The following is a 9,534-nucleotide window of genomic DNA, read 5'->3' on the forward strand; positions in this document are numbered from 1 at the left end:
TTTCATTGTTTGCAATCTCCAGTTGTTTATTGAATTGCTATGGTACAAAATTTTCAACCTGTGGATTGCTTATAAATGGCTGATTGGAACAATTTCAGCTTAAATAGGTTTTGTTCTCATGAATATTCAATCATCTGGTTCTTGACATCAAATTGTTTTTTTTCCCTGTTTGGGTGATATAACCATTTGAAATGGTTCTGTTTTCTGCCGTATGCAATGCTATTTTACTCAAAAATCTTGGGTCTGTGCCGAAAAACACATTTTCTTGAATAAATTTTCCTGCATAAATAAGGGATGGAGGGGCAATAATTAGAATGCCCATATAAACAGTCAAACCCAGATTGTTCTGGGAAGGCAATGAAATTGCTCCCTTGCTGCACCCTGTGAATTGATCTAAAAATGGGAATTACTATGCTATTCAGTTAATGGAAAAGGTTACAGCACGATTCAAGACTTTCCTCAGAAATAACTATGCACATCCTTTGAGAAAAGGATCTCTTCTTCCTGCAGTGCACACACAGATTTATTTACTTCCCTTTCATTACAAATATGTATGGGTCCCACTTAAAACTGACAACATCTGCAATAATCACAACAGAAAACACAGGGAGAAGTCCAGTTCAGACCCATCGCGTTACAGACAAAGCACAGGCTGTTTTTCCCAATAACTCACTTAACATTCATCCTTTGGCTATCATTTTATTTTTACCTTGGTCTTGAGAAGTCCTGTTATGAGTCTATGCTGTCTGCTCCTCTTGCTACTTTCAATTGCATGGAATTGTCCACAAACTTCATGACTTTCAAAAGTGTTCATCTCTAACCAATACATTCATTTATGCATCTTTCAGCCAACTATTAATCCTTGCTAAGATCCTTCCTCTTGTTCCACCGATGCATTAAAAGCCCTTAAGGAGAAGGGCTGCCTTATTATTTTATAAGGTTTTCCTATTTTATTTTAGCAGACTGGTTCATCCTATTGATATGCTTGCTGGCACCTTGCAAGGACTCCAAGAAACCTTAGACAGACAAGACCTCTGTCACCAGAGCTCTGCTGAACACCACGGAGCAGGCTATCACAAAGATCCTCTTCACCTTTTTAAGAAATGAAGCAAGTTCAATACTATGTCTATTAAAAAAAAAAAAAAAAGTCTGGCTGGTAATTTACTTGTGGAGAGTTTAAAAGGTTTTCAATGATTAATGTGAACTTGTGCTAACCGTTAAGTCAAACTGACACATAGATTTTTTTTTAAGGAGGTAACGTAATCCATTCATTATCACCCATCTTACAGAATTTTGTTAAGTGTCCAGCTTATTCAGTGATTGTTGGACTCTTTCGCTAGTGATTCAGGTAAAATAAATATCCAACATCATAATTAGACTTAGTTAGTTTTCAAGGTAACCAGTGACAGTTCTGTGTAACGTTGACCTCAAAAACATATATTTCTACACCCTATCATAACAATTAATATAGTTCAGTACTTCTGTTCTGCAAATCATAACCTGTATTTCATAATGAAGTCACTTGAAAAGATACTGACCTTCGACAACCATGTCAAGTATGGCTATACAACTAAGTTGAAGGGGAAGACCTGACTGATCACAAAAGGGATAGACAATTCAAAGCAGGAAAAAATCAATAGGCAGTTACAGATCTTTCTTAAAAAGGGACATATAAATAAATTTGATTCCATTATTTCCTAACAGAGAACTTGCTGCAAAGGTAGTTTCCAGGAAATGAAGTGGCTAAACAACATTAAATTGTCTTTATCTAGCATAATCTTCAAAGCTATCTATACATGCTGATGGACAGCATGCTTCATAGAATCATAGAATGGCCTGGGTTGAAAAGGACCACAGTGATCTCCCAGTTCCAATCCCCTGCTGTGTGCAGGTCACCAACCAGCAGCCCAGGCTGCCCAGAGCCACATCCAGCCTGGCCTTGAATGCCTGCAGGGATGGGGCATCCACAGCCTCCTTGGGCAACCTGTGCCAGTGCCTCACCACCCTCTGAGTGAAAAACTTCCTCCTAATATCCAACCTAACTCTCTCTCCCCTGTCTCAGTTTAAAACCATTCCCCTTGTCCTATCACTATCCACCCTCATAAAGAGCTGTTCCCCTTCCTGTTTATATACTCCCTTCCCTCTCCTCTGCAGTGTAGAAAATTTCCTCTATGTTTCATCTTCTGAGCAAATTCGTCAACATCTTACCTTTCCTCAGTTGCTCTCCACAGTCTTAAAAATACTGCAGGAAAGCTCTCCAATGAGTCTTACCTAAATCCAGGTCATTTATTCTCTGGAAAGAATTCATACTGCCATGGAAAATCTGAAATGTATGGATATTTGATTCCTGTCAAAACAAATTGGAGAAAGCACAATTGTGTCTTTTTTAACTAGGTTGCAAAAGTTTTGATACATTAGGAGTTCGCTGATTTCAGCAGCAGTGCAACTGTCACTACAGTTGAGACATTTTGCTAGAGTATCAGGACAGATTAAGAAGCAAAAATTATCTTCTGCAAGTGTGAAATTTTTTTTTTTTTTTTCACATTTTAAAATAAGCAAGGGAAAACAAGTATATTTCCTCCACACAAAGAAAGTCTTTTCTTACATGAGAAGTAACCACCACCAGTCTTTCTCAGTATGGCTCCTAGAAACATTCCAGGGATACATCTGAGACAGATTTGGAAATGCACTAGATTTACAGTCACTCTGTGAAGGGTTCAGTACTCTAACAGATATCATTGTGAATAAAAGCACCAGGCATCTCATCACTGCTCTACTGGTTGAAACATTATTGAAAGAAAAGGACTGGCCTTATTCACTGGCAAATGTGTCTTTTAATGATAATGCTTTTTCTCTCCCAGTTTTGTATTATATCTTGTGATTTCATGGTAACCACGGCAACCATTCATTTTTGTTCTGAATAAAAAGAGTGCTGTAAATCCATTCAACTTGTTGGCATATAAATTAAGGCTGCCTGCCTTAACTAGTATGCTAGCACTGAGTTCTCCCACTTAGCTTTAAAGTGACGTGTTCACTACTGAGGAAGAAAGTGCCTGTTTCTGCTGAGGTGAAAGAAAGTTAGTCCTGAGTGGGTAGAAAAGGTCAGTGCACAAAATACAGGTGCTGATGACTACTACTGATAACTGAGTCAGTCAGGGTGAGCAAAGAAAATATTGGAGTTACCTTTGAAAAAAACAATGCTTCAATACCAAAAGGAAAGAAGGGGAGAGTGGTGAGGGGGAAGTAAAGGATTAGAGGTGGAAATACAGCTGAAATTTTCCTGCCTCATACAGAAAGCAATCTAACCCATTTTGCCCACTCCACATAGGCTATAGTGTACAGCATCTTTGTGCAGCACACAGAGTCCCTCATGGCTCACTGCTGTGCTGCCTGTTTTCCAGCTAGTTAGCCATTACAGAACACAAGCTAGTACCTAATCCTTCCCAAAATAAAGTCCCTAAACCTTAATAATACACCTACAGGACAACGTAATTCAAACATAATTCAGTAGATCAAAGCATCTCACCAACATATTTCTCCCTTATCACACTCCAGTCTGTTTCTCCTCTTCTGCTGCTGTGTGGTCTTTTTCCTTTTTTAGCAAAAACAATGTACTCCTGTGCGATGGCAGCTGTCTCATTTCCAATGTACCTGAAATTTCAAATACATCCCGAGTTATTCAGGCCTTAGTCTGGTGTGCCATCAGTATGGTACAAGATCAAAGAATAATTCAAGGTGGAAGGGATTTAAGGAAGTCCTTTAGTCCAACCTGACACTCGAAGCTCAGGGTCAAAATTGATTTCAGACCAGCTTGCTCAATCTAATTTCAGCAGAGTTGTCCTTGAGAAGCCTGGGTGTAGATGAAAGAAAAAATAGCCTGCAGCAAAAGTAATAATGTGATGATTTGATGAAGGGCATCGCAAACAAATGTTATCACAATAGCCATATTTCATTTTAATCCAAACAACAGCTGATCTTGAAATATTATCCCTAGAATTTCTTTTTGAATTCCCTACTCAACCTTAATGCCAAACTTCATGACACCGGCTCTCCAGACAAATTTCATTGTATAAAAGCTTCATGAATTGAAAAATGGAAAATTTATACCCTTTGATCTTCGCAAGCCATTATTATACCATTGTCTTCCCAAGCATTAATTAATAATAAATGCTTAATTCATCATGAAGCTAAGTTAAGCATATTTTTTCAATCCCCTCAGCTCTATGATCCCTGTTCTATTAAAGAAGCTTAGTCCTAGCACATCTTCATTTCCAGATGCATAAGTCTGTTAACAACAGATTAGATGCAGCAGCATATTTTAGTATTACTACTTTTCTGCTCAAACTGAAGTATGTGCTTTTTTTCCCCTTCTACAATACCATTTTTATATTAGCTTTGTTTTGAAAACCAAAACAAGCATTGATATTTTAGGCAAAATTATTTCAGCATAATATGTCGAAATACTTAATCACAAATTCTAGCAGCAATTTCTCTTGTTAGAAATGACCCTGGCCATTGTGTGATTAATACAGTACATCACCTTGATGTCAGGCTGAGGCTCTGGAATACTGAAATCATTACTTTTTGAGTTTCAGACTGCAGTATAATTGTTCACTGGAGATGCATTTTTAATAGGCTGGTGAATGGTAAATAACACCTAAGTGAATTGTAGGAAGACCAGTGATGGATTAAAGTCAGTTTTGACAGATCTGCCAGCCTGTGCACCACCTTCTCAGGAAGAACTTTGGCTTTCACAGACTTACTTCAGAGCTAGAAATTGCTGTTCCAGTGATTCTGTCTCAAATCAGACAAAGCTAAATGGAAATAATATCAAATCAAATGTAGCATCTCTTGCTCTGGTTCACAGGAAAATGTCAAAGCGAGTAGAATTTTGCCTGGCGAGAATCTACATGAAATGGGGGGTAAAACCTCTCCTCTTCTCTTCAGCGAGGCACAAAGTAATTCAGAAACTGATAAAATGTACTTTCCACTCCCAGGAATTCATCAGAAGAGGAAAAGTAAAGGCAGGATTGAGCACAAGGAAATTTCAAAAAAAAAAACATAAGACTCCTACACACAGGAAGGACTCTTGTTTCCTACTCCCACAGGTCAAAATGCCTAACCTTGACACCCTTCCTAAAACTGTCTTTTAGTTTTTGCCCTCTTTACTCTCTCCATAGGAAAAACTGCTCTGTGCGAATCCAGGCACTGTGAACATGCAATGCATCCTCTGTGTGCGTGTCCAGAAATCCAACCTTGAAACTCTCTCTCTCCTTCTGTTAAGAAGGGGCTATCACACAAGAGCCCCAGTGACAGCTGAACGCTGGGATTAATGCCTGAGACCTTCATTTCTACATTTGGTAGAGGAGCGGGGAGTGCGACAATCTACCGGATTGTGGAACCAACGCAAAGTTTCTCACATCAAAAATATGAGCATCGTTCTCCTTGAAATGGGAAAAGCCACTCTCCACCATGTATTTTCAAACTGTTCACCAGAACTCATGCTAATGCATAATTTATGCACAGGCTTTATAAGGTCATTCGAAAGTTTCTGTGATGGTGATCAGCAGCACAGGTAGAATATATTCCCTGCATACCACACTAAACTCAACTTTGCTAAACTTTGCTAAACTCAAATATCAGTTCTTTCCTTATTTAGACAAATTAAGTAAACAGGAGCCAAATGAGGCAAAGTTCTCTGCACCATAAGTCAAGATGTGCCTGTGTGTATGTAAAAGCTGTTGCATTTGGAAAAGCAAGATATAAAAGGACTCATTTTAGTTACAACAGAGAAAAACATGATCCAAACCCTGAAAGCCAACACAGAGATTTAAGAATAAAGTAGAAATCTAGTTAATAATTGGGGCAGGGAGGAGACCCCTAGAAGGTAGAATTAGGCAGACTGAAAATAATTCTAAGATTCAAAGCTGAAAACTGCAAGCACACGGTGAATCAATTAGACACAGCATCAATTTAATTTTCTAATTTTATCCACTTAAGACATTGGATTTACATAGTTTATTCAATACGTTTCCTTCTCAATCTAGATTTCTCTTCGGGGTCTGACCTTACATCACAATAAATAAATACAGCAAGCACGCTTGGATCCATAGGATTGCAATCTAAATTCATCCCAGTTAACATTAGCAAAGATTAGATGAAGCAATGCCTTTAACACATTCTGACAACTAGCAGTAGGACATACAATTCAGGGGGAGAAGGGCTGAAGCTAAACGCTATGTAATCAGAAAAGAAAAGCCCAAACCACAAGATCTATCATTGACTCATGTCTCACTGAAAATGCGCCAAGATGTTCTGCATCAATACATGATTCAATCAGTCGTGTTATTACGCAGAACACAGTAAAGATCTATAGGTCACGAATAAGAATGTTTGCTTTATATTTTCTTGAGAGGTGAAACTTCTTAACTGAATCTTACACTTAATCATTTCTAAATCCCAGGGTGTATCTGCTGATCGCTGTTTTGATTTAAAATGAAATTCATTTTCTGGTTTGCTGCATGACTTTTATTTCAGACTTGACTTAGAGATTTATGAACAGGATATAGCTTTTCTTGCTGAACACTTCAACAATCTTGGTCCCTGCAGTGATTTCCACATTTCTGCAAGTGGGAAGAAACACTCACCACCACAAAATGATATGACACCCCTACTTCAGAAGTCAAAACAAGTTTCTTGAGGGCTGAAGTATTCAGTTGCAAGAGGGACAGAAACCCAAGGGGATCTAGCCCTCACACTATTCTGAAAAGCCAATGCCAGTTTTCAATTCATTGCTTCTTAATTAGGAAATTGAAAGAATCTGGATACACAATGAATCAACGTCTGTATGGAAACGGAGGGAGAAAGAGGTTATTGATTGAACTCATAGTTTCTCCCGTAGCCTGAAATTTGACATTTTGACACTGACATTGAAATTTGACTTTGACTCAGAATAAAATTATTTCTGCTGAAGATAGCTGCTCTATGTTGCAAAATCTACCGTGAAGTGCACTATTTATAGCAAATGGACCATAAGTTTCTGAAGACAGAATTAAACAAACCACAATATACCAGTATGACCCCCTGCCACGTGGCATCTCTGCAATTGCATTTCATGAAGTTAAGCACTGCTGACAACTTGTACTGCCAAACAGTCTGGTACCTTGACTTGTAATGCCCTACACAGCACAAGGTCCAAATATTGTAGATCTGCTGCAGAAACGTATATATATATGGTGTGAAAAGGTAAAATACAAGTGCTCCAATTTTAAATTGCAAGGATGAGAACTCCCATTTGGCTGCCTGCTTAAAATTGGAGATTTTTCTTACTCTCTGTTTACTTACACTCTATTCTTTAGTGTCAATAGCAAGTCCCATGGGAGAGTACCACAAATCTAACACTGCTCAGGTATTTGAGTGTCTTTCAAGTGTAACTCCTAAATAAATAAAGCATGTACTACGTGGAATGTAAATGCATTTAATACACACTGAACTTTAGAAGTTACGTAGGCATTTGGAGAACAATAAATTGCAGTGACTGTAAAGCCGTGGTACTTTTAAAAATTGTATTTGTTGCCTGAGTAATAAGGACAGGGTGTAAAGGGTTTTTGTTTGGTCGATTAGTTTTGTGTTTTGGTATGTGGTGCCTGGAATCAGAAAGGGAGTCAAGTCACTCAGTTCTCTCTGAAATAACACACTAGCAATCTATCAAGAAGTCAGGTACTTTAATGCATAGTATCCTCATTTTAACTTATCAGCTGAAAATTTTACTTTACAGTTCTGGTTTGCAAAACACCTCCCAAATAATTAATTTCAAGCAACTTTACTTTATTCTTGCATGCTCTACCTGACTACTTGGCACTGCTCATATACTCAATTTCCAGAGCATTTCACTTCAAAATGAGATGAACAGAAGCGTGACTCCTGTACATTTAAGAGCACTGAACCACTTGTCACTTCCTTAATCACAAAGCACAATCACTGTTCTGGACACACCTTTTGTATTTGTTTCATCTGGCTCACAGTTTAGGAAATTCCTTTTTTTTTTCCCCCACAAAACAAAAGTAACAAAAAATAAACAAAAACTGACCAAACAAACAAAAACCATAATAGAAAATATCATTTATTCAGTGTTTTGTGCCTTTGAATATTATATAACCATTAATCTTTACAAAATAATTTACAGCTAGAAACCATGCATTTCCAGCACTTGATTCAAATTTGAAGAAAATAGCTCTACCAGTCCCAGGTACACACATGCCTCCAGATATCCACAGCTTTTAAAGTATTTGCTTTGTATTAGCCTCTTTTTATTGCAGAGCACTGACACAACATCTAGGATTCAAATCATTTTAAATTAGGAATGAACTTAGTCTGGGCTGCCTGTTAAAAACGGATTAAAAATGGATTAAAAACACTCCAGAAGACAGTCCACATCTTCAGTTCAGTGACTTGTATTCTAGAAGGTCTATCACCCTCTGCTGATTTTAGTAGAAAACTTTGGTAACTTAGGTAGTTAGGTTCAGTATTTAGATCTCAGTGGATGAATCAAAGGCTATGGTGGTACAAAAGCAGAAATATTCAGTGAGAAAAGGAAAACTCTTACCAAATCTTGAAACCTGTATATGGGCAGAGCACTGCTCAGGGAGCTAGTTGGGAAGGTCAACTGGGAAACTGTTCCTGAAAGCATCCGGTCCAGCACTGACGGTCCCATTTTAAGTACCACTTCTTATGGGCTCAGGAACAGGCAATTCTGCAATGTCAGAAGTCATGCAGGTGGGGCACCAGGTCTACTCTGTTGAGCAGAGATCTTCTAAAGCTCAGGTAGAAAAAGAAAGAGTATCAACCTCTGTTAGATCCGATATTCTGCCTGCGTTATATTCACAAGCAAATTTAATGACTGGCTGTTTCAGGCAGGAATTTGTCTCTGTCATTTCAAACATCTCAGCACGTATATATACATACACATATCACACACCAGCTATACTAAGTTCCATTAAGCTAAAATTTGAGGTGATATTTTAATTATTATTATTGATTATTTTTACGTTTTTAAATTATTATTTTCAGGAGCTGGTGGTACAAATGTAAAGCTCAGCACACCTCAACAGCTCCTCCAGGAACCATCTCTCTTAGATGCCCATATTATGCCTAGCACAAAGAGACTGAGAGCCCACCTGTGGCTCCTACCTGCTCCTGGAATACAACTACACAAATCCATAGTGACTACAACAGTAATCACACAACACTCCTTCACTACACTAAGAGTGCACTTTTTATTCAACTGTAGGATTTAATGAGTTCTGGAGCTTTGTTTCTGGCTCCATTGTAAAGAATAAGCTGCTTATTACTTGTAACAGCAATTCCATATCCTTGCGGTGCATTGAGGCATTTTTAATCTACTTTCACAATATTTACTACATCCTAATAAAAAATGGGCATTATTTGTTAATTAGATCTAATTTGGAAATTTAAGACATTTCTCAAATAATATTGTTTTTATTCTCAAAAACCTATATGCAAAAATTTAAGTTC

This window comes from Tympanuchus pallidicinctus, unplaced genomic scaffold (genome assembly GCF_026119805.1).
Source record: "Tympanuchus pallidicinctus isolate F22 unplaced genomic scaffold, pur_lepc_1.0 scaffold26, whole genome shotgun sequence".
Lineage (NCBI taxonomy): Eukaryota > Metazoa > Chordata > Aves > Galliformes > Phasianidae > Tympanuchus > Tympanuchus pallidicinctus.